At 40.1% G+C, this 25,957-nt stretch overlaps 1 pseudogene; it reads right to left on the reverse strand.

Annotated features, from left to right (window-relative positions):
• LOC144539970 (polyunsaturated fatty acid lipoxygenase ALOX8-like) lies at positions 1 to 25,321 on the reverse strand (annotated as a pseudogene).
• Positions 25,322 to 25,957: the final 636 nt, after the last annotated feature.

The following is a 25,957-nucleotide window of genomic DNA, read 5'->3' on the forward strand; positions in this document are numbered from 1 at the left end:
TTAGCGCGCCACGCTGTCCTCCACCTCTGCCGGCTCCAGGTAAACGTACGGCGGCGTCAGGCCGACGTTCCGCGCTCGGATCTCGCAGCTGAGCAGCTTCAGGTCGCCGCGGAAACGAGCCGTTGCTTCGGCCGGAACGCTCTCGGTGAAGAGCCGCTCGGCCGAGCCGCCCAGCGGGACCTGATGGGTCAAAGGTCAAAGGTCAGGAGGGCAGAAGTTATCCAGGGCAACTGCCGATAAATGACACATTCTATTATATTATTTTCATATTCTACTGTATTGCAGTTATGTTGTGTTACAGTGTTACATTATATTATTTAAAATATTTTTTAGTATTTACAGTGTGAATTTAGCTTATTTTAAAAATTATTTGAAACAATTTCTGTTTTGTTTTGTATAATTGAGAATTATAGTTGTTAACATTGCATGTTCTATAAAATAATAAATATATTCTATATGCTCCATTCTAGTGTATTAATTTATATCCTATACATTACACTATAATATATTACATTATTTATATTCAAATAAAATTATTTTAAATTATTTATTACAGTATCTTTTATTAAATTGTTATTGATAAAATATATTACATACTATTACATAATGTTATGTTTTATATACTCCACTATATTAGCCTATATTATCTTATATTGCATTATTTTTACTTAATATGTTTAATTGTTTTACTGAATTAGTTTGTTTTGTGGTTAATCATGTTACTGTATTAATAATTGCACTTTTGAGAATTGTAGGAAATAAAATTGTGTTCTCAAAAATAAAATAACTTTGCATCTTACACACTTTTATATTTTATATCCTCCATTATACGGTATTGAATTCTATACATATATTTTAAATTGTATGTAGAATTAACAGACGAATTATAGTAAAATACATTTACAGTCTATATACTACATGGTATTGTATTACCTTATAGATTATATTATAACATTAGCATATTGAAAGTAGTATTATTTAATTATGTTAAATTTGATTATATGAAATTATGTATTTGGCTATATTTCACTTTATAGTTGAGTAAATTAAGTCCTATTTTACAGAAGAAAACGTTTATATTCTACATGCTCCATGATACTCTATTATCTTATATTCCATACATTACATAATTGACCACCGTGGGTCGTATTGACTCGTTTGTCTGTGTGATGTAACTTGGCAGTAGGTGTCCTCCGTGGATTGGCTGAGACCGTAGGGGCGGGGGGGGAACTCCCTGCCTATTGGTCCCTGATGATCACCCTGACCATAATTCTTCTAAAGGCAACACTAAGAAAATAAATAAACTCTTTTTACCTACATGAGCCTGCTGGCCTTTGGTTTGGGGGCCGGGAGGGAAGGAGACCTATTTTTATGTTGCGCTCCTATTCCCCTAGACCGGAGCGAAGCAATAATAATATTTTAAATTATTTGTAACTATGGTAAATTGTATTACATTCAATTATGTATTATATTTCACTACTGAGAATTGTAAATTAAATAGGATGTTACCAGAACTAAAATAATTGTATATTCTCTATTACCTTACATTCCACACATCACATTTAAAAAATCAACATTTGTTTCATATTACATTACATAATTCTATCCTCTTATAATAACATTTTATGTTTTATATTCATACATAATCGGCAGGTTTCTTGCTCAGCAGGTAGACGGTGGCGAGGCCGTGCACGGCGGCATTCACGTTGGGGAAACTGGCCAATAGGCTGCTCTCGCTGCAACGCCCCTTGGTGGCCGGGGGGGGCAACTGCATGCCGACGGGGGCGTTGGGCATCCAGCCAAAATAATCCAACTGCAGACGAAAAAGGAAAAATATATTTTTTTAAATGTGATTATGAATGTTGTGCGCTTTTATTTTGAAATGCAAACAGGAAGATGCTGTTGTTTTTCCCACGCCGCAGCCGAGGTCATCACAAGGCAAAGCCAGTCAGGCAGTCAGTCAGTCAGTCAGTCAGTCAGTCAGTCAGGTAACACTTAGTGAGATGATGCTTCGTCAGTTGGCCTCTAGAGGGCGTCTCTGACTGTGAGCTGCAGTGTTTCCATACAGAGGCACAAGATCAGAAGTTGGTCGCTATATAAATGGATCTAAATCGATCTCTGATGCGCCTGATGTGCGCATAACACTCCACAGTCAGGAACAGATCTGCAGTCAGTAACTCTTCTTCTGCCCTGCAGACTTTAACGGTAGGTGACGTCATCTTGTGGTGTTTCAGTAACGTTAGTGGAGTTAGGTCACTGAACGTGTCGCAGTGCTGCAGGCAGAGACCTGAACACGCGGGTCTGAACAGGATCTCTGCTCGTTTCACCTGTGCGTTGTTTACGGCAGCGTGCTGCGCTGTTGCTGTGAAGATCACCATGGTTTCACCAACTGGTTTATGCCACTTCCAGAACTACTGATGACTCCTCTATTGTGGGATGCATCCGTGAAAGCAATGAGGAGTCTGGCAGAGAGCTTTGTCAAGCAGTGAAAGGAGAGCCATCTGCAGCTCAACCTCAGTACGACAAAGGAGATGGTAGTGGATTTCCAGTTTGCAACAAATTACAAGAATTACATGAACGCACAATCAGCAATATAAAGTAAAGAGGAAGAACTGTCATGAATGATGGCCACTCCTCGCGTGCACAGTAACCGGCTGATGCAGCAAAGTCCGACATAGGGGAGTAATATTCTTTCATGACGCTAGGTGTCGCTGACGGGCTTTCTTACATTACAAGTACCTTGGGTTGCATATCAACAACAAACTGGACTGGTATGACAACATGGAGGCACTGTACAAGGGAAGGCAGAGTAGACTTTTCCTAATGAGGAGGCTCAGGTCTCTCTCTTTCTGCCCAAACGGCCCCAGCCTCAGCCAACCATTAGGGAGCCGAGGCTGGGCACATTCATAGTCAATACAAAATACTGACCATTGATTACACAATGATTATTATATTATATATATTTTATATGTTTTGGTATATATGTATGTAACAATATGTAGCCCTGTTGAAGTTTGTTTATTGCCCCTTATTCTAGTTTGATAAAGTTCCAAAGAGTTGTATAGTTTGGTAGTAACATACATCATGACATACATGCCTTGCACGTGTAAAAATGTGTACAACCTACCGTGTTCTCGTGTATGCAGCCTTTTATTCGTTAGATGACAGTCACATACCTTTTTCCTGTAATACTATTGGTGGAGGCGGGACTTACAGAGAGAGTAGGTTAGAGTTTGAGGAGAGGCCGAGAGAGAGAGAGAGAGAGAGAGAGAGAGAGAGAGAGAGGCCGAGAGAAAGAGAGAGAGAGAGAGAGAGAGAGAGAGGCTGAGCGAGTAGAGGCTGAGAGTTGAGCTGAGACAAGAGAGTCAGAAGCCGCTAGAGCCAATCAGACGCAGAGTCTAAACTGTCAGTGTTTAATAGTATTTTGTCTAAGTGAGTTGGTAACGTGATATGCTCACAGAGAGCCCGTTTTGTTGCCGCTTATTACTGCGTGAATACTTGTTAGCACCAGCACCGAAGCTAAGTAGCCTCCTAGCTAACACCGGTACCGAAGCTAAGTAGCTAACTAGCTAACACAAGTACCGAAGCTACACAGCTAATTAGCTAACACCGGTACCGAAGCTACACAGCTAACTTGCTAACACCAGCCCCCAGGCGTCAGGTCTCAGCCTTGCTTCCAATTTGACATGGTGGCCAACGGTGGTACTGCAGCCTAAAATTCACCTGCGGCCCAAAAAGCTTTTTTCCCATAGACGAACATTGTAAAAGACAGTCCTCTAAAACTGTTCAGAAGATACCTACAACACCACACAAGACCTTAAAACACTCTTTGAATTATGTATTTTTTAACCATGAAGGCCGATTTTTTTTAAAATCACTCAGAGCCGTATAAAACACTGTTTTTTGTGGGTGACGTCACCTCAGGGTACGAGCAAAGCACGCGCCTCTGAGCTCTGCCTCGGGAACGAGCCTCCTGCTTCCGCTGCTGCTCCGTCTGTCAGCTGTGTTCCTACAGTCCGGCTTCGCTTTTATTAAAATATGAAGTATTTTACATGAGTAGCCCACCGGTATTTAATATGTACAGATAAGAACTGATCACCGAAAACGGAGGTTTGGGATTAGGTGTGTTTTCTTCGCTTGTTCATGTCACGGAGATGTAGACAGCAAGCTAACTATATTAGCCTTGTTTTTAGCCTACTTGACATGTATTCCACAGGTCTGTCTGGCGAACCCAGCTAGTCATGCTATTCATCACTTTTGTATTTCGTTGTGAATTAACTTTATGTTATTTTAATTTTTTTAAATAAACGATTTTAAATAACTTTCCCTGTACGCGATTTCTAATTCAGTTTCATGACAGTATTGTATGGTGCTGTGTGGTTAACCTGCCTGCATGGTGAGTCCAGCTGCCAGTCAGAGTTGCACTGTGTTTCTGAACAGAAGTGTGTGGCTGCTGTAGGGAAGTGAACCAGGTCGACTTAGCTTTGACAGACTAATGATAAACTCTGACTGTATGATGACATGTTGTCAAACTACCACAGCAAAGTGCTGTAAAAGCTACAGGGCCAAGGATACAGGGCCAACTCATGATTTTCATTACATGGTTCTTCCAAGTAACTCAAATAAAAATAGCAAGGAAATGAAGCTGCATTTAAATGTCAGAATGTAAAGTCAAATTCATCAAGCATGACATGGGTTTGATCTTATGTACATTAGTCCATTGGTCCTGCAGGCTGTGTCCAGCAGACAGCTGCAGGTAGGACTGTGTGAACATCAGGCAACACAACATGCATACTCATGAAGTTGGTCTACATGTGCGGCTTCAGTCAAGCTTGGGAGAAATGTAAACATTATAAGATTGAATGAGCAGATATGCTTGGGGAAACCTGCCTAGTAATAACAAAAGTGATGACATCTTTATCTTTAATATAAACTTAAGACAACTTCTCACAATGGAATAGTGACGTGGAAATTAGAGTTGCAAGCAAATGACTTCTATCAACTACTGGCTGAATACTTACTAATATGTATTAATATAAATATTAATATAATTATATAATACATTTAATTAATATATAAATATAATTAATTATAATACTAATATAAATATTAATTGTATTCATATAAATATGTATTAATATTATAATATTTTATATAATATTGACTGGTGAGTAATCAAAAGTTGATATCTAAAAAGTTTTAGATTTTAATTTTAGGAGATTCCTTCTCTCTGCTCTGCTCGCCCCTCCCCCACCAAACTGTCCGTTCCACACTCCCAGCTGCAGCTGCTCGCTCCCGACCTGCTCACTTGATGACGAGAGCGCGACTTCAACAACCTTCATGGTTAAAAAATACATAATTCAAAGAGTGTTTTAAGGTCTTGTGTGGTGTTGTAGGTATCTTCTGAACAGTTTTAGAGGACTGTCTTTTACAATGTTCGTCTATGGGAAAAAAGCTTTTTGGGCCGCAGGTGAATTTTAGGCTGCAGTACCACCGTTGGCCACCATGTCAAATTGGAAGCAAGGCTGAGACCTGACGCCTGGGGGCTGACTGGGCTCGCTAGCTCGCTCGTGGGCGCGCTACTCCTGGCGGGAATACGTAAGCAGACACTACTGCTCATGACCCGTGGGCCGCACATCACGGAAGTAAACGAGGAAGAAAACATTTTTTGCCGTATGCGCTGGGTGAGCAGCTTACGTTCAAATGAATGGGCGGCCATTTTTCCGTTCATCCTCCAGTTAATATAGAACCTCCTTGGTTTCACCTGTGCGTTGTTTACGGCAGCGTGCTGCGCTGTTGCTGTGAAGATCACCATGGTAACGAAGTACGCCAGCTCTGACACCGAAATGAAGGATTTTGGGAAACCTGAGAGAGACAATTGGATTTTTTCTTTATTTGCTTCATGTGATTTTACGTGCAAGTTTTGCAAGTATGAAAACATATTAATTAATTTATTTATTTATTCATTTTCAAAAAACTTTTACATTTTTTTTTCTTCATACAATTACAATTTTACTTCATTCCACTTTTATTTTGAAATCATAAAATTAAAGTATTGAAATAAGCAAAAGTACTGCAGTTGAAATACTGTAGTAAGAGTACTGTAGTTAAAGTATAGTAAAAGTTCTGCAGTAAAAGTACTACAGTAAAACTACGGCAGCTGAAGTACTGCAGTTAAAGTACTGTAGTAAAAGTACTGCAGTTAAAGTACTGCCATTAAAGTACTGTAGTTAATGTATTGTAGTTACTGCACTGCAGTACTACGAGTTTAAAGTACTCTGACCTTTCTTTTCACCACCTAGGCGACCAAAGACAACGATCTCGTTGATCCAGCTCTGCAGCTCCGGGTCCCTGATGACATCGTCGTCGCCACGGTAATAGTAGCTGATCACGGTCTCTACATACCTGTGGGCCAATCAGAACGCAGCTCAGAAGTTTTACTTTTTTTTGTAACTTGGCACAATTGTATTTTGGTTCAATTCGTCTTTTGTCATTTTTAATAATGAACACATCATAAACTTTCGTTCCCATTTCTAGGTTTTCTGAAGCTTGTTGTCATGTTCGGTCGAAGCTCCTCCCGACCCATTCAGCAGCTTCTCCTTTTTTTAAAACTAGCTCGTCTCCTCCCTCGCTGTTTGAAAGCGGCGCTCTCCCCCTCCCATCCCTGAAAAACATTCTCGTAATGGAATCAATGAAGCGAGCGAGTAAACTTGTTAAACTAGTAAACTTGTTAAACCAGTAAACTTGTTAAACCAGTAAACTTGTTAAACCAGTAAACTTGCTACCTGCCTCTTCACTCGTCATTGTGGGACATGTGACCTTCAGCAGGAGAAAAACCTGGCAAAGCGAGACTGGTAACCGGCAACATTTCTCCGCAGGAACGTTTATTCTAGCCATTAGCCTTTATGCACGGTTTGTCCAAAGGGGCTTCTGTAGCCCAGCAGTGTTGCTGTGTGTTTACAAATGTGCTGCGGTTTCTGTCTCCCTCTAGTGGTCGGAAAATTGCTTAGTGCAGCTTTAAACTTGGAATTCTGAAAACTCCGAATTTGAACTTTTTTTCTCAGAATTCTGACATTAAACTCAGAACTCAGAATTAAATTTTTCACGTGGCCCTAATCCTCCATACAAAGCCCAGGTTGAAAACAACCAGAATTATCAGGCATCACTGTCTACTGTATGCATATAAAAAAATGTAGGCTGCTAACATTCCCTCTTGGTTTTTATCTTCAGCTGTGTGCTGCGTTTGTGTTTGCCATTCAGTTTGGTCAGACATAGTTTTTTTTTTCACATTAAAAAATCCCTAATTTGCTCTTCTCTTCGCTCCCCATGGCGTGTTTCTTGGAGCACAGGAGAATAGTTTTGGGGGAAAAAATGCACTGGCCTGATGGTCCCACCTCTAACATGGCCATCATCCAATCATAACTCAGGATTTGGGGGTGGCCAATCAGATTTCAGGGGCCACTCCCTTAGACATGCCCCTGCACGAGATAGATCTTGCTCCCAAGTTAAACTAAAAAATAAAACACATCATTTCACCTCCGGAGCGCTGTACACGCTCCTCTGAAAATTTGATAAATTTGAAAGATGCTATATTAATAAGATTTACAACAGGATTTGTCAAAATTTTGTCTATCTATCAAACTGATCAGATGACAAAAGATGTAAATCTTCTGTCTTTCTAATTTTGCTAAGGAACACCATGGCAAATCAGGCAGGAATACCTACAAGGAAAAAAAAAAGGTTTACATGAAATGAGTTCATCATTTAGAGAAAATAGTAGCTCAAGTTTTTGACTTTGTTAAAGGATAAGTTCGGCAATTTTGGACCAATATATAATTTGTCTCTTACATACCTGTAGTACTTGGACACACAGACAATATTGACTCTGGAGTCAGCTGTCTGAGCTCGGTCACTAGCTTCTTGCTGCTAATATGAGTCCAAATGGGCTCCAAATGTCAAAATATCTCCACTACAGTGCAATGCAGTCCGATGCGGCGAAAATAAGTTTGATAATGTAACGTGATTTTTGCATGCGTAAGCCATGTCTTAATTGATATATTTTTGTTTACTATTTTATCGATATACAAACAAAAACACAACAAAAAAAATAACACTACAGCACTACAGACGCTCTTTGCTTTGCTCCTGCTTTGCTCCTGCCTGCTTATCAATTTTTCGGCAATATTTTCCTGTTTTTCCGGCTGCATTGCACAAAAATACGAGTGGGAGTTCCTGTTAACTACTAATTCTACAGGATTAAAGTGATAGAGGTCGTGATCACCTATTTTTAAAACTCTTTCACCATTCGGGAATACACGATGCCTCCTCACACTCTGGACTGCCATAAACTGCTACAGAAGATTGCTCTGCTAGAAACCAGAATTTTTGCACTGGAAAATGACAGAGAACTTCATGACACACTTCCAATGTCTTCAGTCGGTGAGTTAAAACAGCCTAGAACTCAGGCTCAGAGTGCTAATGAAGTGCCAGCATTGAATGATTCCATAACCTTCCCAAAACTTGGTAAACCTGAACCAGTACCAAAGAAACTAACTGAACAGACTGAGTCTACTACCCACTGGTATACGCTGGGTGCAAAGCCCAAAAATAATCACACAAATAGACAGCAGACTAATGCAAATAAGAGACTGCAGTCATCCCCGACACTACGGCTGGAAAATAGATTTGAACCACTATTGAATCTGTGTGAATCAGAAATGGCGACCACTATTGATCATTTGCACGAGGAAGAATGGCGACGGACTAAGGTGCGCACAGATAAAGGGTTAAAGTCAAAGGCTTGGACGGACAAGAAGCCTGGCCCCCCAGTGGAGCAGACACCTGTGCCGGACATTCTCATTGTTGGAGACGCCGCTATCAGAAACATAAGCGGTAAGATGATCAAAACATGTTGTTTTCCAAGTGCAATGGTCTGTGACATCAGTGAAAAAATCCCCCAAGTACTGTCTGACCACCCAGAAATGAATCAAATCATTGTACATGTGGGGACAAATGATATTTGCAAAGAGCAGTCGGAACTGCTGAAGCTGGACTTCATTGAACTTTTTAACAGACTTGGCAAACTAGAGATTCAATCCTTTATCAGTGGGCCATTACCAACAGCTGACAGAGGAATCAATAAGTTTAGCAGGCTACTTGGATTGAATACATGGCTGTCCAAAACCTGCAATTTAAAAGGACTGAACTTCATTGATAACTTTAACCTGTTCTGGGGGCGTAGAGACCTTTTCAGAGCAGATGGCCGCCATCTAAACGGGTCCGGAGTGAAACTACTAACGGACAATCTCCTCTACTCCCTTCATCACCCATCTGCCCCCCTCCCGGATGCACTCAACTCTGACACACTTCAGTCCCAACTTCAACAGCAACCCATAGATGACCAGTCACTCTCACCGCAGCCCCAGTCCCAGCCTCAGCTTGGAGCTCTCTGTTCCTCCAAGTCACCCTCCCCCTCCCCCTCCCTCTCCCTCTCCCCCGCCTCCCCTCTATTAGGATTCACAGATAAGATGGAAGAACTGGTGAATGCTGGACTTAAACTCACCCCTCGACCGCTTCCCCGCCCCGTCCTAGCCAGCCCTCAGGCTCCACCACCCCCACAGCCCCGCTCTTCAATTCTCCCCCCTCGTCCCCCTCGCCCATGCCCCCCCTCTTCAACTCCCAGACGTCCTCCCCCTCCCTGCCCCCCTCGACCTTCATCCATCCTGGAGGCGCCAAGCGCACTGTGTCACACCAGCGTTGCTGATATCAACACCGGAGAAGCAAACAACTGATGGCCTTGGGGTCCCTGCTACACTGTAGCTGGTACTCATGAAATTTCCCATATCAAGCTGGGACCCAATACACGTATTGCTGGATCACAACCACCACCAAGAGTTTTTACGTCAGTGCCTGTAACTTTCCCCATTCCTGTTTTGACTAGCAGTAGAATAAGCAAGACGTACCCTCTCCATGCTGCAAACTTATCAAATTTGATAAGTGTGAAACAACTTGATAATTGGATATGTGTCCCTCATCACTCGGGTTCAGGCCCGGTCAAAACTTCAAAATTAGCTTTACTAAATGTTAGGTCACTAACAAACAAATCATTTTTAATTAATGATCTTATTGTTAATTTTAAACTTGATTTCATGTTTTTAACGGAAACTTGGTTAGATGAAAATAGCAATGCTACACTTATTGAAGCATGTCCTCCAAATTACAACTTCTATCAGTCAGTCAGACGGGGCAGACGAGGGGGTGGAATAGCCGCAATCTACTCAGATCAGTTTAACTGTACAAAGGTTGACCTAGGAGAGTTTTCGTCTTTTGAATATCTGGCCTTTGTCCTCAAGGCTGAAGCTCCAGTACTTATTTTAACACTCTTATCGGCCACCTAGGCAACTACCATTTTTTCTCCCAGAATTCTCTGAATTGGCATCACTTATTATCACCAGATATGATAGAATAATTTTGAATGGTGATCTAAACATTCACATAAATAATATGTCTGATTCGAAGGCTATGGAATTCATCAACCTACTGGACAGTTTAGAACTCACTCAACATGTCACTGAGGCTACACACCAACATGGTAACACACTCGACCTGGTCGTGACGAAAGGAGTAACGATTGACAATGTATCAGTGTCTAATGTCTCTGTTTCCGACCACTACTGTGTGTTCTTTGATGCTCATTTGATTGTAACCAGGAACATGAAAGAAATTGTTGCTCAAAAGCGGTTCCTAGATGCAACAGCAGAACTTGAGTTCTCAGAGCTTGTAAGAGAACTGGACTCATGTCATCTAAACTGCTCAGTACATGAAATGGTTGATGCTTTCAATAACAATCTGAGTAATACACTGAACAAAGTGGCCCCACTCAAGGTCAAAAAGAGGTTAAGTGGCAAAATATCACCATGGATAAATAACTCTGTCCGTGAGCTCAAGAGAACATGTAGAGCAGCAGAAAGGAAGTGGAGAAAATCTGGACTTGAGGTCCATCATAGCATTTATAAAGAATCCTTAACTGCATATAACAATGCTGTACGTGCTGCAAGAAAAGCCCATTTCTCAAAGATCATTACAGAGAGCGGGAGTGATCCTAGAATACTGTTTTCCACCATTGACCAACTGCTGAATCTTGCCCCTGTCTCTGACATTTTAAGCCAAGCCTCTGATGCAAAATGTGAGGAATTTGCTAACTTTTTTAAAAACAAAATCACAACTATCAGGGCTAGTATCGCTTCAGGTGCTGGTAATTTCAATAACCAACCTTGTAAAAGTCAAACATCCATGAGGGCATTTTCTAGTATTTCTGTTGCAGAACTTAATAAGATGGTAATAGAGAGTAAATCTTCCACCTGCTCTCTTGACCCTGTCCCCACTACATTTTTTAAGAGGGTTTTCAATAGTGTTTCAAACTCTGCTCTGAAAATCATTAATACATCACTTGAGACTGGGGTTTTTCCTGATGCCTTTAAAACCGCTGTTGTGAAACCGCTGTTGAAGAAATCACATTTGGACTGTGGGGTCCTAAGTAACTACAGGCCCATATCAAACCTTCCTTTTTTAAGTAAGGTACTTGAAAAAGTGGTTTCTAACCAAATTAACAACTTTTTAAATGAAAACAACATTCTGGAGAAGTTTCAGTCAGGTTTCAGAGCCAACCACAGCACAGAAACTGCTCTCACCAAAATAGTCAATGATCAGTTCTGGTTCTTTTGGACTTGAGTGCAGCATTTGACACCATCGACCACAATATTCTCATAGATCGTCTCGAGAACAGGGTTGGTCTCTCTGAATGTGTCCTAAACTGGTTCAGAACTTACATTACAGGGAGGAAATTTTTCATCTGTCTTGGAGATCATGTATCAGAGAAACATGATCTAACTTCTGGTGTTGCACAAGGAAGCTGTCTTGGTCCCCTGCTTTTCTCACTGTACATGCTTCCATTAGGTGATATTATCAGAGAACATAATGTCAATTTCCATAGCTATGCTGATGATACACAACTATACATTTCTGTAGAGCCAAATCATGCAGATGCCTTAAGCTCCCTCACTACTTGTCTATTGGCTATCAATGATTGGATGAACACAAATTTCTTAAAACTGAATGAAGATAAGACAGAAATACTTTTGGTCGGCCCCAAAGCCAAAAGAGAAGAACTCTCCACAAGACTTGGGAACCTGAATCCCTCGATCAAGTCAGAAGTAACAAGCCTGGGTGTTATCTTAGATTCTGATCTAAGTTTTAATTCCCATATAAACAAGGTGACCAGAACAGCATTCTTTCATCTTAGAAATATTGCCACGGTGCGGCCCTTCCTAACCCAGAAAGATGCTGAAAAGCTAACTCATGCGTTTGTTACAAGTAGACTGGACTACTGCAACGCCCTTTTTACCGGCCTCCCAAAAAAGTCTATTGAGAGGCTTCAGCTTATCCAAAACTCTGCAGCTAGGCTTTTAACAAAAACAAGGAAGCGAGAGCAGATCACTCCGGTTTTAGCTGCATTGCACTGGCTCCCAGTGTCCTTTAGAATTGATTTTAAAGTTCTTTTACTTGTATACAAAGCTCTCAATGGCTTAGGACCGGCCTACATTACAGAATCCCTGCTGTTCTACATTCCATCAAGAGCCCTCAGGTCTTCTACTGCTGGTTTGTTAGAAGTACAAAACCCCACTCAAAAGAAGATTGGGGATGCAGCCTTTTTTAACTATGCTCCTAAACTGTGGAACACCCTCCCAAAGAATATTAGAGAGGCGGGCTCTGTAAGCATTTTCAAACGACTGCTAAAAACTTATCTTTTCAGCTTAGCTTTTAAGTAGCCTTCATTTTAACTGTTTCTGTTCAGGATCCCAACAGAGCTGACACGGGCAAGTACAAATTTTCATTGGTCTTGTCCGGGTAATGCTTACTTGCACAAGTGAACACTATATGTGGGGGGGACAGAGCTTTACCCTGTATGATTCTCATCCATCTGTGGATGGTGAGGTTTTTGACCAAGAGGAGAATCTATGATTCTCGTCTGCCTTAGGCAGTGAGATCTGACGTAAATATCGGATCAAGAGTAGAATCAGGAAGGACAGGGGGAAAGTAAATTAAAGAAAAACATATGGGTTCACTCACAATGTGCATCTAAAAGTGGGAGTATTTGTTGTGTTCTTCTATCTTTCTATTTTACTTGATTTGATTCTTTTAATGCAATGCATCTTGCTTGTTCTTTTATATGAATTTTATCTTTTTAATCTGTCTTTTATCTGCCTTTTATTGATGTAAAGCACTTTGAGCTGCATGTTGTGTATGAAAGGTGCTATACAAATAAAGGTTATTATTGTTATTATTATTACTACAAGGCTCCATGTTGTGACCCCAGATTTTTTGTTTTTGTTTTTGTGTTTTGTTCTCCTCTATGCTTTCCATTCATTACACAATTATTATTGTTATTATAATTATTATTATACATTTTCTGAATTTGTTACCACTCTTTTTGTTTTCTCCCCTTTTAATTATTTGGATATTTTTCTCTTTTTTTCTTTATTTTCTCTAGATTGATTCCCTTAGATTGCGAAAAAGAAAAGGAGTGTTTGTCACTTTAAATGTCGAGCATTTGTCATGTTGGTTACCTGCATACTTTTATTCCTGAGGCCGAAGTGTTCCTAAAATTATTTTCTGACTGCATTATTTGTCTATTAAAAATATCTGCCAAGCCACATGTTGATTTGAACTTCTTCAGGTAGCAATTAGAATGTTGTGACTAAATTATGATTTTCATTGTCCAATCGTATTGACCGGTGGATGATGCTCCACAGCCGCAGGCCGTCGTCACGGTAATAGTAACCAGGGATGGAGTCCATGCCCCGCCCCGTGATGTCATCAGGTAAGCAGAGGTCACGGTAGGTCAGCGAGGCCGACGCCCTCCGCAGGAACTCCAGCGTTCCGGGACCGCCCACCGCTGTGTACTGAATAATTAATGAGATGAATATTCGAAATAAATTAGTGTTAATTAAAAAAACAAAGTAAAAGTAAAAACTAAAAGAATAATTGATAAAAATTCGATATTTAATGAGATGAAATGATCAGAATTAAGTTTAAATGAAAAACTAAAAGGTAAAAATTAGAAATTATAAAATAAATGTCAACAAAAATGAAACTTAGAAAAAAGTAAAAATTAGAGTTATACTAGTTATGGAAGTTACTAAAAAATATATAGATGATATATCAGTTAACACTTTGGAACATATGCAAATTTTCAACATTTTCAACGATAATAACAAAAACAAAAGTATTTTTCTAAGATTTAAATATTTAGATGAAGCCATACTTTGGTCAACATATAAAATAAAAAATATAATATTAGCAAACATTAAACAAAATCAAACTAAAAAGTAAAATATTTTTTTTTAAATAAATGATACAATAAAAATTACAAATTAAAGTTTGAGATGTAAATATGCAAGTTATTAAAAATTGCATAAATTATATATACGTTCAAATCAACAAAAGATAATTAAAATTAGGTTAGCATAAATGAAAGTTTTATTAAAGTAAAACGTTAGTCATAGCAGGTCATAGAGGAAAACTAAAAAGAAAAGTAGGCCTATTACAAATTTCTTAAATAACAAAAAATGTAAATATTAATATTTTTTAAAATATATGTATTCATTATGCCATTAATTATTAATGAGGGATGGGCGGAGCCTCATCTTGGCAAGCGTCCCGCTGTCAGAGATCAGCAGGTTTTGAGACAAAGTGTCGATTTCCAGAGTGAAGCGGAAATGCGGAATCAGCAGCTGGAATACACAGAAAATACTATGAAAAGTACTGTGATTACACCAAAAGTACACCAACAAATATACAAACAATACTCCAAAAATCAGCTATGAATGAATTACACACACAACACTATCAAGAGTACTAGAATTAAATAAAAAACACTGCAAATAGTACTAGATTTAGATTTTTAAAAATATACTATTAATGCTAGAATTACACACAAAAAATGCACAACATGTACACAAAAAATACACAAAAACCCCCAAAAATACACCCATTGGCTCAACTGGTGCTATTAAGGCTAATCGCAGTGGCACAGATTCAAACCCGTTCTCCATGCTGCATGTCATCCCGTCTGTCTGCCCTGTCTCTCTACTGTAACTGTCCAATAAAGCAGAAATAATATAAAAAAAATAAATACAGCAAAATACACCAAAACCCACTCTCAGTAACATGAGTGTTACCTTGTACAGCGGGTGCACCATGGGAAAGTTCCTGAGCGTTGCCATGGCGAACAGCTCTGACATCACATGCGTGCGCAGGAAGTGAGCGTGCAGCTCATGCTCGGAGAAGTCTGCGGCACGCACAAAGGTTTTGGCCATCAGCCAATCAAATTCCAGATCCTGAGGCACAAAGACGGGGTTTCCTTCACCAGGAGTCTGCTGCAGCTAGGAGAGGAGACAAAGACGAAGGAAAGAAAGAAAGCAAGGAAGCATGTAAGTGAGAGGGTGGTGCTTCAGCTAGGAGAGGAGGCAAGAAAAGGATGGAATGAAGGAAAGAAGGAAGGAAGAAAGGGAAGAGGGAATGGAAGAAGCAAGAAAAGACAGAAGCAAAGAAGTGACATAGGAGGGGAGGAAGGAAAGAAAAGGGTAAAAAAGAAGGAAGAAGGGAAGAGCGAATGGAAGAAGGAAGAAAAGACAGAAGGAAGGAAGGAAGCAAGGAAATAAAGAAGGAAAAACCAGATGGGAAGAAGGAAGGAAGGAAAGGAAGGCAGGAAAGGAGGAAGGGAAGGGAAGGAAAGCTGTAAAGAATTGAGGAAAGGATGGCGATGGGAATTGAGGAAAGGAAGCAAGGAAAGGAAGCAAGTAAAGGAAAAGTCAGAGGTCACCTGGATGGCGATGGGAAGCGAGGAAAGGAAACTAGGAAAGGAAAGGTCAGAGGTCACCTGGATGGCGATGGGCAGCAGCAGGTTGTCGTTGTTCAGATGAAGCAGGACGAGTGGCGCTGTGATGTAATTCTGCTTCCTGTTGACTGTATTTGGCGTGAGGCCGTCCAACCGCCAATAATCCACCAGGAAGACGTTTCCCCACTGAATTATGCAAATGAGCTAATTAGTGGAATCATTCTTTTTATGTTAACAAGGTTTGAGGAATGTAATGTCATTTGAAATACAAAAAAATTAAGATTGCTTTCTAGATGAACAGCAACTGATTTGAAATATTACATGTTTAAATTGTGTGTTTAAAAAAAAATGAATTTTTCATAATCAAATATGGAATTTTCTTGCACCTGATTTGTAGTTTAAATATAAAACAATTTAACATCATTTCACTTGGTTTTATTAGTTTAATTGATATTGTTACATTTTAAATGTTGCATGTTGAAATTTGATGCAAACAATACAATTGAAATTAAAAAAATGTTTAAAAAATAATGGTTTTATTTAATAAGAATTTAAATTCAGATTTTTACCTTGGCTTGATTGTAATATGTTACAATATTTATTTTAATTGTAAATTTAAATAATTTAAATATTTATATTTACATATATATTTTAATTGTTTAATTTTATTTTATTTTTATTATTTAAGTCTAACATAGCTTCATTTAATTTCATTAATTTGAAAAGGAAATTTTTTTTAATGATGTAATTTGACAAATCGCGTCATGTTTGAAATACAAAAAAGTTATTTGTTGGATCTGATTTGAAATTACTCCTTTAAAAATATAATTGGAGAAAATATACAGTATATATTTTTAATTAATAGAAGAAAGATTATTATTATTATTTGAACAGTTTTGTTATAAAACTAATGAACATACATATATATATATATTTCACTTGTATTATAAAATAGAATTGAAATAAAAAAGCTAAAATGAAAGTTTTTTAATTAGTAAAGATTTAAATTGTTTCATTTTATTAATTTAAATTGTTTTATCTAATCTAATCTAATTTTCGAAATATTTTTTATTTTTATTTTTATTATAATTTCACTTCATTTCATTTTTAGTATTGTTTGTTACTCCTGTTATTTCCTCCTAAATTCACTTCAATGACCTCCATTTCCTGTTGCAGGCTGGCTCCGCCCCCCAGCGACGCCCGCACTGTCTCCTCGGTAATGGCCAGGTTGGGCGGGACTTCTGTGCAGCGGCGAATCAGAGTCGGGTTGGCGCCGTTCAGGAACTGCTGGTCGAAAAAACAGTCTTCCTTCCAGAGTCTCTCCACCAATCCTGAGAGAGGAGGAAGTGAGAATTATTGAAAATCTGCCACAAAATTTTGAACATTTTTTTTTAGATTAAAAAGTAAGAAAAAAAACCCCAATAGACCCTTTTCACATTTCCGGGTTCTACGCAGCGGAAGTCATCACAGATGGGAAGCACCGCAGCAGTAGCAGCGTTTATCAATGAGAATAGATTAGAGAGTGTATAGAGTGTTTTCGTCTTTACTGCAATATCTACCAGATTTTTCAACCAAAGACTTTGTTCTATTGGTGGACCAGTTTTATATCACAGAGAGGACGAAGCTTGACAAAGATACAAGCTCTTTTTTGAGAATTACATCCATACAAAGGTAAACGATCTCTTGTCTAGTTAGCTAACGTTTGTTAATAACGTTACCGGGATACGCAGGTCGAAGGTAATGTAGCTAGTAAAGTATTCTTCATTCTCTTTCAGTCATATATGTTAGCGTTATGTCATTTAACTTTAATAACATTTCTGTGCGTCTAACGTTAATACTGTTATGTACGGTGTCCAGTGTTGTAAACGGCCAGTTGCAGAGCTCGGTGCTACAGATCAATGAGGAAGAAAGAGGAGCCAATCCAAAGAATTATTCGCTCCTAATGAACCTTGAGCTTATGTGGTTTTCTTCCTTATCGATCTGTAGCACCGAGCTCTGACTGCAACCTGGCTGTTTACAACACTGTACCACAGTATTAACACGCAAACATGTTATTAAAGTTAAATGACATAACGCTAACATATATGACTGAAAGAGAATGAAGAATACTTTACTAGCTACGTTACCTTTGAACGTTAGGTAACTAGACAAGAGATCGTTTACCTTGGTATGGATGTAGGCTAATTCTCAAAAAAGAGCTTGTATCTTTGTCAAGTTTCGTCCTCTCTGTGATATAAAACTGGTCCACCAATAGAACAAAGTCTTTGGTTGAGAAATCTGGTAGATATCGCAATAAAGATGAAAAAACTCGGGGTGTGTCTATTATTCTCATTGATAAACGCCGCTACTGCTGCGTTTTTCTGACAGGAAAAATACAAAATAAAGCTTTATTATTATGGCAGCTTATTTTCTAATAAATCTGTTTATTATTAAAGAAATGTAATATTTTTACATTACATTTAATTGAATTCAACTTGGACGACGTTACTAGTACTTAATTTTTTTGTTTAAAATGTTCTTTTTTTCCTTTTTATATTTCATGTGTTTTTTCATATTAACAACAAGCACAGATCCTGTACAGAACCACGGTGCATGTGTTCACTTCTCTGCACTGAAGCACTGCGACACGGTTAAATTACCTAATTCCACTAACGTTACTTAAATACCACAAGATGACATCACCTACCATTAAAGTCTGCAGGGCAGCGAAGACGAGTTACTGTCTGTAGTTTCACTTTTGTTTTCACACCGGGAGACTCTGTGGATTGAGTTCAATGCTGCTGGTCTGCTGTCTGTACATCTCCAACTTGCAGACATGAGGTGATGCGCACATCAGACGCATTAGAGATCGATTTAGATCCATTTATATACACTGACCAACTTTTGATTTTGTGCCTCTGTATGGGAAACACTGTATCTCAGTCAAAAACGCCCTCTAGAGGCCATCTGATGAAACGCATCATCTCACTAAGCATTACCTGACTGACTGACTGCCTGACTGCCTGACCTGAATTTGCCTCGTGATGCCCTCGGCTGCGCCGTGAGAATAAAGTTTCCTTACTGCAGGTCTGGCTCCTCCTGGACTGGAAAACCTGCCGGATTTGCTGGAAACTGGACCAGTGGTGCTCTGCAAACAGGAGGCCGTCCAGACCCAGTTCAACTAGTCTGAAGCACAGGAGAAAAAACAGTTCAACCAGCGATTAAAAACATCAGAATAGAGTGAAAAATGACAAAAACAACTAAAAATGACCACAAAATGACATAAAAAGAGGGCAAAATGACCAAACAAGTACAAAATTACAAAGTGTCCAGAAACCAACATAGAATGACAACAATAAACAACTGAAAAAATGACAGAAAACAACAATAAAATGACAGAAGAGCCAAAAATGTCAACCAACAAAAAAATGCCAATAAACAACCAAATAATTATAGAATACATTGATAAACTATCAAGTTCTATTGTGTTCTACTATGTGTCTATTTGGTTCTATTGTGTTTCTACAGAGTTCTACTATGTTTTTATTGAGTTGTACTGTGTTTTTACTGAGTTCTACGATGTTTTTATTGGGTTCTATTGTGTATCTACTGAGGTCTACGATGTTTTTATTGAGTTGTACTGTGTTTTTACTGAGTTCTACGATGTTTTTATTGGGTTCTATTGTGTATCTACTGAGGTCTACGATGTTTTTATTGAGTTGTACTGTGTTTTTACTGAGTTCTACGATGTTTTTATTGGGTTCTATTGTGTATCTACTGAGTTCTACAATGTTTTTATTGAGTTGTACTGTGTTTTTACTGAGTTCTACGATGTTTTTATTGAGTTGTACTGTGTTTTTACTGAGTTCTACGATGTTTCCATTGGGTTCGATTGTGTTTCTACTGTGTTCTATATTTCTATTGGGTTCTATTGTGTATCTACTGAGTTCTACTATGTTTACTATATCTACTATATTTAATATAATGTGTTATAATATAATGCAATTTTATGTAATGTAATGTAATATAATATAATGTAATGTATTCAATATAATGTATGAATGAATAATTTTTTTTTCTGTAACTTACGCCTCGCTGACGGTCAGGATCATGTCGGTTGCCTTGGCGACAGAGAAGCAAACCTCGGCAGGAAGTGATGTCACATCATCGGCCTTCATCGACTCCGGGAGACCGTCGTCATAGCAACTCCACCTAAAAAAGATGTTTTATGATATTCATGACTTTTAATTTGAAAGAGAAATAAAATTTAATATTCATAACTTTTATTTTTAAAGGGAATAATAAAATTAAAAAAAACATGTCAATACAAAAAATGACATTAAAAAAATTTACATTTTAAAAAGAGAAAAAACGAAAAAAATAAGATTTAAAAATTCAAAGAAAAATTGAAAATTCCACAAAAGAGTAGAAAAAATAGTAAGAAAAAAGAGAAAATGAAAGAAAAGCACTAAGATAAAAAAAATATTAAGAAAAAATACATATATATATATATATTTTAATAAAAAGAATAAGAGACTAATTGTATAGTAGTATATAATAACAGTATATAATAGTACAATAATATTTAATAGTAATAAAAAATTATTAACATTAATTAATTGAAAAGACAAAATCTAGAAACTTATTGATATAATACCAAAAATAATAAAAACATGAATTCTTCATTTTTGTTTTTTGTAAATTACCTGTATGTTTGGCGGCGGCAGGTCAGCTCGTTTATCCTTTGCTCCAATTTGATTGAACGTCGTTGAACACAAATTTAGCTTCAAACAAGAAAAAAAACATGAAATAAATGACTGGAGAGAGGTGAGATATTTGCTGTAGGAAAAGAGAGATAGAGAGAGAGAGACTCTTTTTTGAATTTAATTGTGTGGGCGCAAAAGGTCAAAGGAGGGACAGGTTGCAGGCAGCAGCCCGGAAGAGAGAGTGACCTCCTGGTTCTCCTAGGCACACACCTGGCAGTGGATGGAGCTGAGGAGGACATACCTGCAGTCCTTACAAATCTCAATATTGATGATGGTCCCTTTACAGTCAGGGAGTTCGCCAGAGTGAAATCCGCTCTGAAGCAGGGAAAAAGTGCCGGGCCGGACGGCATTCCCCCAGAGGTCTTTAAGAATTGCGATCTCGACGACATCATCCTGGAGATTTGCAACCTTGCTCTGATGAAAAACAACATGCCTGATATGTGGTCTCTCTCCAACATCATCCCAGTGCCTAAATCTGGAGCTCTCTCGAAACCAGACAACTACCGCGGCATCAGTCTGGCATGTATCATTGTAAAGATGTACAACCGCATGATACTAAACCGGATACGGTGCGCCATCGACCCCCACTTGAGAGAGAACCAAAATGGCTTTCGAGAGGAAAGAACCACCGTTGCCCAGATCTTGGCCTTAAGGAGGATCATCGAGAAGGTGAAAAAGAACAACCTGACAGCGGTGCTGTGTTTTATCGATTTCAAAAAGGCATTTGACTCGATACACAGAGGCATGATGATGAAGCTACTCAAGGCTTACAGTGTCCCTCCCAACCTACTCCGGGCCATAGGGGCCATGTACACGGGTACAAGAGCCAAGGTGGTAACCCCAGACGGCAACAGCGAGGAGTTTGACATCCTGGTGGGGGTGTTGCAAGGGGACACCCTTGCCCCCTTCCTCTTCATTATAGTCCTGGACTATGCACTTAGGCAAGCCATCAGTGGACGGGAGCAGGAACTCGGCCTCACTATTACACCTAGGAGGTCTAGATGACTCCCTGCTGTAGTCCTAACGGACCTAGACTATGCGGATGACATCAGTCTGCTATCTGACCGTATGGAGCAGGCACAGGAGCTCTTGACCAGAGTGGAGACAGAGTGTGCCAAGGTTGGACTCAGGCTAAATGCCAAGAAAACCGAGGTTATCACCTACAACATCCTCCTGGACCATCCACCTCTAAAGACAACAGGAGGCACTGCTCTAAAAGAAGTCAATGACTTCAAATACTTGGGCTCATGGGTCAACTCGTCAGAGCAAGACCTTAAAGTGAGGAAGGCGCTCGCATGGAAGGCTCTGAACGGCGTGGCCAGTGTGTGGAACTCCAACCTCCCCCGACATATCAAGCTCAGCTTCTTCTCTGCGACTGTAGAGTCCGTTCTCCTGTATGGCTGTGAATGCTGGACCCTGAAGCCCACCCTGCAGAAGTCCCTGGATGGGTGCTACACCAGAATGCTGCGTGCAGTACTAAACATCGACCAGAACGAGCACGTTACCAACAAACATCTGTATGGGGGGTTACCAAGGTTGAGTGAGAAGATAGCATCCAGGAGAATGAGGCTAGCCGGTTACTGCCAGGGGTTAAAGTGGGATTTGGCAGGTGGGGGAACCCTGTTTCCGGGTGGGGGGGTAAGATACATAATTGGTGGGGGATCAGAAAAAAATAGTAATTTAAAACAAATTTCCTGCATTTCTACACCACCTAACCTCTTGGATAAAGTCAAGAAACAGCAACCCTGTATAATGTTAACCAAAAATGTAAAATTATGTTATATTGCTAGATTTCAGCATTGAGGTGCTTACATTCATGATTTTGCATAGGCATACTAACCTAAAAACCTATTATTGGGAATCTTGAGAAAGTTTCAGAGCGACAGACACAGAGCGTCCCGTAACCATAGCAACTCACTCTCACTCCTGCCTGCGTGCGCACGGCGCGAGAGGAGAGGGAGAGACGCAGAAGAGCCGCGGACTGAGATTACTCTGAACACCATGCATGGGAATAAATTACAATATAATAGATTAGTGTATATTTCTCTCTATTCAGATGGTCTGAATAACTCTCTGCTGCACGGTGCTGCTCTCTGTCTCGTCTCGTGCGCTGTCAGCGTCTCTTTATCAGTTATGAATTTGTTTTTCATTGCGTGAGAAAATGGACTTGTGGCGTGAGAGCGTGTGAAAAATGTCAATTGCGTGAGTCTCACGGTCAATGCGTGAGAGTTGGCAGCCCTGTGAACTCTCTTGACATTATTATGTATGAAACTGCCAATCAGATTTATTTACTTATTAATTGAAGGTGCTGGAACGCTGTTCCGGATCGTTCCGGCCCACTTTAACCCCTGGGTACAGAGCCAGCAGAGCGGGAGGGTCGTCACAGAATGAAGAGAGTAGCTTTGGTTTCTGGGGCGAGCTGAATCAAAAAAGTTGGTAACACTTTATATTACAGACCGCTAATTACGGTGTAACTAGTTTGTTATTATGGAGTACTAATAAAATAACAATGCTGTAGTTACAGGGTAACGACACAAAAAGTCTGGAAATTAAGGGGTAACAATTTTGTAATTATGACAGACTTATAAGCAGGGTCCAAAATTAACTTTTTGGCTTACCTGCCAAGGTGGCTGGTAGATGAAAAAATTTACCGGCCAGACAGATTTTTTACCAGCCAAAAATAATAAATTGCTTTTTACTATTGCAATTTGCTATTATTACTATTTAGCATGTCATCTTGGTCTCATATGCGATTCTCAATCAATATTATAGTAGTGTGCAGTAATAATAGTAGTAACATTAACTGTATGCAGAAATATTAAGTGGTATTCGCCTTTAAGTGCAAGAAGGATCATTTATTAAGGAGTTTGAGAATATAACAATTATCACATTATTCCATTAATTATCGCATTATTATAACAATCTCGTGAACCAAGATGTTCTCCAATTTCATAGTTGTAGTGCCAACAACGAAGGAATTGCCTATGCGCTTTTCCTTTGCGTTAACCCCCTCCTTAAACTCCAGCCATGTTCCTGGAGCAGCTGAATCATTGTATCTTCACCTTGGCCTACTTCAGCGTGGGGAGGACTTCACATTGTGCCTGAGACTATTGGGCTTGATGGCTTCAGCTCTGCTCGTAGTGAGACTCGGCAGGCTGTACATGAGAGATTTCCAGCATTGGGTGACCTCTCTCAGGCTAGACCCGGTGCGTCACAGCCGTTGCAGAGTGATGGTTTCAGCGGCGTACATGCATGCATTATGCCGCTGAAATTAATGGTCTTCTCTGACGACGGGGTACGTTCCTGTTCAGAAAACTGGTTACTACTGATACCAGCTTAACAAGCTTGGGGGGGTATACGAAGGCAGGATAGTGAACAGGGTCTGGCACAGTCGTCTCCAGCATGACCATACAAACTGCCACTACAGTTGCCTATATCAACCATCAGGGAGGTCTGCGCTCCCGGTAGTCACACATGCTGGCATGTAGACTGATATTGTGGAGCAATGCGCATCTCCTCTCCTTGAGGGCAACGCACATTCCCAGGACTCAGAAACAGAGAGCAGATCTGCTGTCCAGAGGAAATCCTCTCTACGGGGAGTAGAAACTGCACTCAGCTGTGGTAAACCAGATTTGGGCGTGGTTTGGCAGGGCGACAGTGGATCTGTTTGCCTCCAGAGAGAACGCACAGTGTCCACCGTTTTTCTGTCTGCATGACAGTGCAGACCAGGACGCGACCAGGACGCACCCGGAACGGCTCGTCTTATGGGCCTGGCCCGTGAGTGGGGGGCTTCCTCAGAGTGTTATAAATACCATTCAGAACGCTAGGGCATCCTCCACTAGGTCTTTGTATGATTGTAAGTGAAGGGTGTTTGAGGAATGGTGTGCCAGTGTACAGTGGGTGTGATTTTATCCTTCCTTCAGGATTTAATTGAAAAGCGGAGAGCATTCTCTGCTATTAAAGTGTACTTGGCCACCATTGCTGCATGCCATGTTGGTTTTGGGGGTAAGACTGTGGGTCAGCACTCCCTTGTCTGCCGGTTCATGAGAGGGGCACAGAGGCTGCTTCCGGTCTCTAGGCTGGTTTCCCCTTTGTGGGATTTGGCTGTTGTATTGGAGGCTTTGGTAAGTCATCCATTTCAGCCTATTGAGCAGACTGACATGAAGCCATTGTCATTTAAGATTAGACTTTATTGTTAGCTTTTGCATTGGCAAAATGTGTGTGTGATATTCATGTGTTGTCGGTGCATCCTGCATGTATGCAGTTTGCCCCTGGGAATTTGCAGGTGACCTTACAGCCTAACCCTGCTTTTGTCCCTAAGGTAATCAACTCATGCTCGCCTGTGGAATTAACCTAACCTAACCCTAACTTCCCCTGTTTGGCTCTCCGGAGCAGCAACGGCTACACTTGTTGTGTCCAGTGCGCACTTTGCGTGTATACTTGGACAGAACTGGTGGTTTCAGGAAAGGGGACCAGTTGTTTGTGTCTTGCGCCCTGCAAGGGTAAGCCCATCACAAAGCAGAGGCTTTCCCATTGGATAGTGGGGGCTATTGCACTGGCCTATTCGAGCATGGGTCTTCAGGTCCCGGCTGGTTTACGCGCACATTCTACCAGAGGTTTGGCTACCTCCGGGGCTCTGTTTAGAGGGGTCTCCATTCAGGATATCCTCGCCTCTCATGTTTGCAAGGTTTTATAAGTTGGATGTCACTGCCCCGAGTATTGCTCATGCTGTTCTGAGCATTGGGTCTAAAGCGGAGCAGTTGGTTGATCCAACACCCGAGTATTGGTGGTCAGTCTTCGAGATAAGCAATATGGGAGTTACCATATATCCCATAGTGACACATTGAAACAAATGCTATGAAAGAGAACTTTAGGTTACTTGCGTAACCCCGGTTCTCTAAGTAGCATGAATGCGATGTCTCACCAGACCGCCCTTCTTGCTGCTCTGGTGAAGCGAGAAGAGGAGTGCTGCCAGCCACTCAGGACTGGCGTAGTGGAATAAATGCTTCTGAAGATACACAAGGGAGCGTATCCCATACCGAGACATCTTACTCATGCTACTCAGAGAACCAGAGTAATGCAAGTAACCTAAAGTTTTACTGACATCAAATGACCGCAACAACCTGTAAGGAACACAATGGACCTCTTTCACAAAACTTTCCTTAAGTTCTTCTTACTTTTGGTGTTGAGAAAAGTGCCTACGACAAACCAACATGGGATTTTTTGGTTTATCAGATGATGAATGCCAAATGTTTGTTGTCACAGTTTACAGAGCTGTAGGAAATAAGATCTGGAAATGATGAGGATATACACA

Source organism: Centroberyx gerrardi, chromosome 2 (genome assembly GCF_048128805.1).
Source record: "Centroberyx gerrardi isolate f3 chromosome 2, fCenGer3.hap1.cur.20231027, whole genome shotgun sequence".
NCBI classification, from domain to species: domain Eukaryota; kingdom Metazoa; phylum Chordata; class Actinopteri; order Beryciformes; family Berycidae; genus Centroberyx; species Centroberyx gerrardi.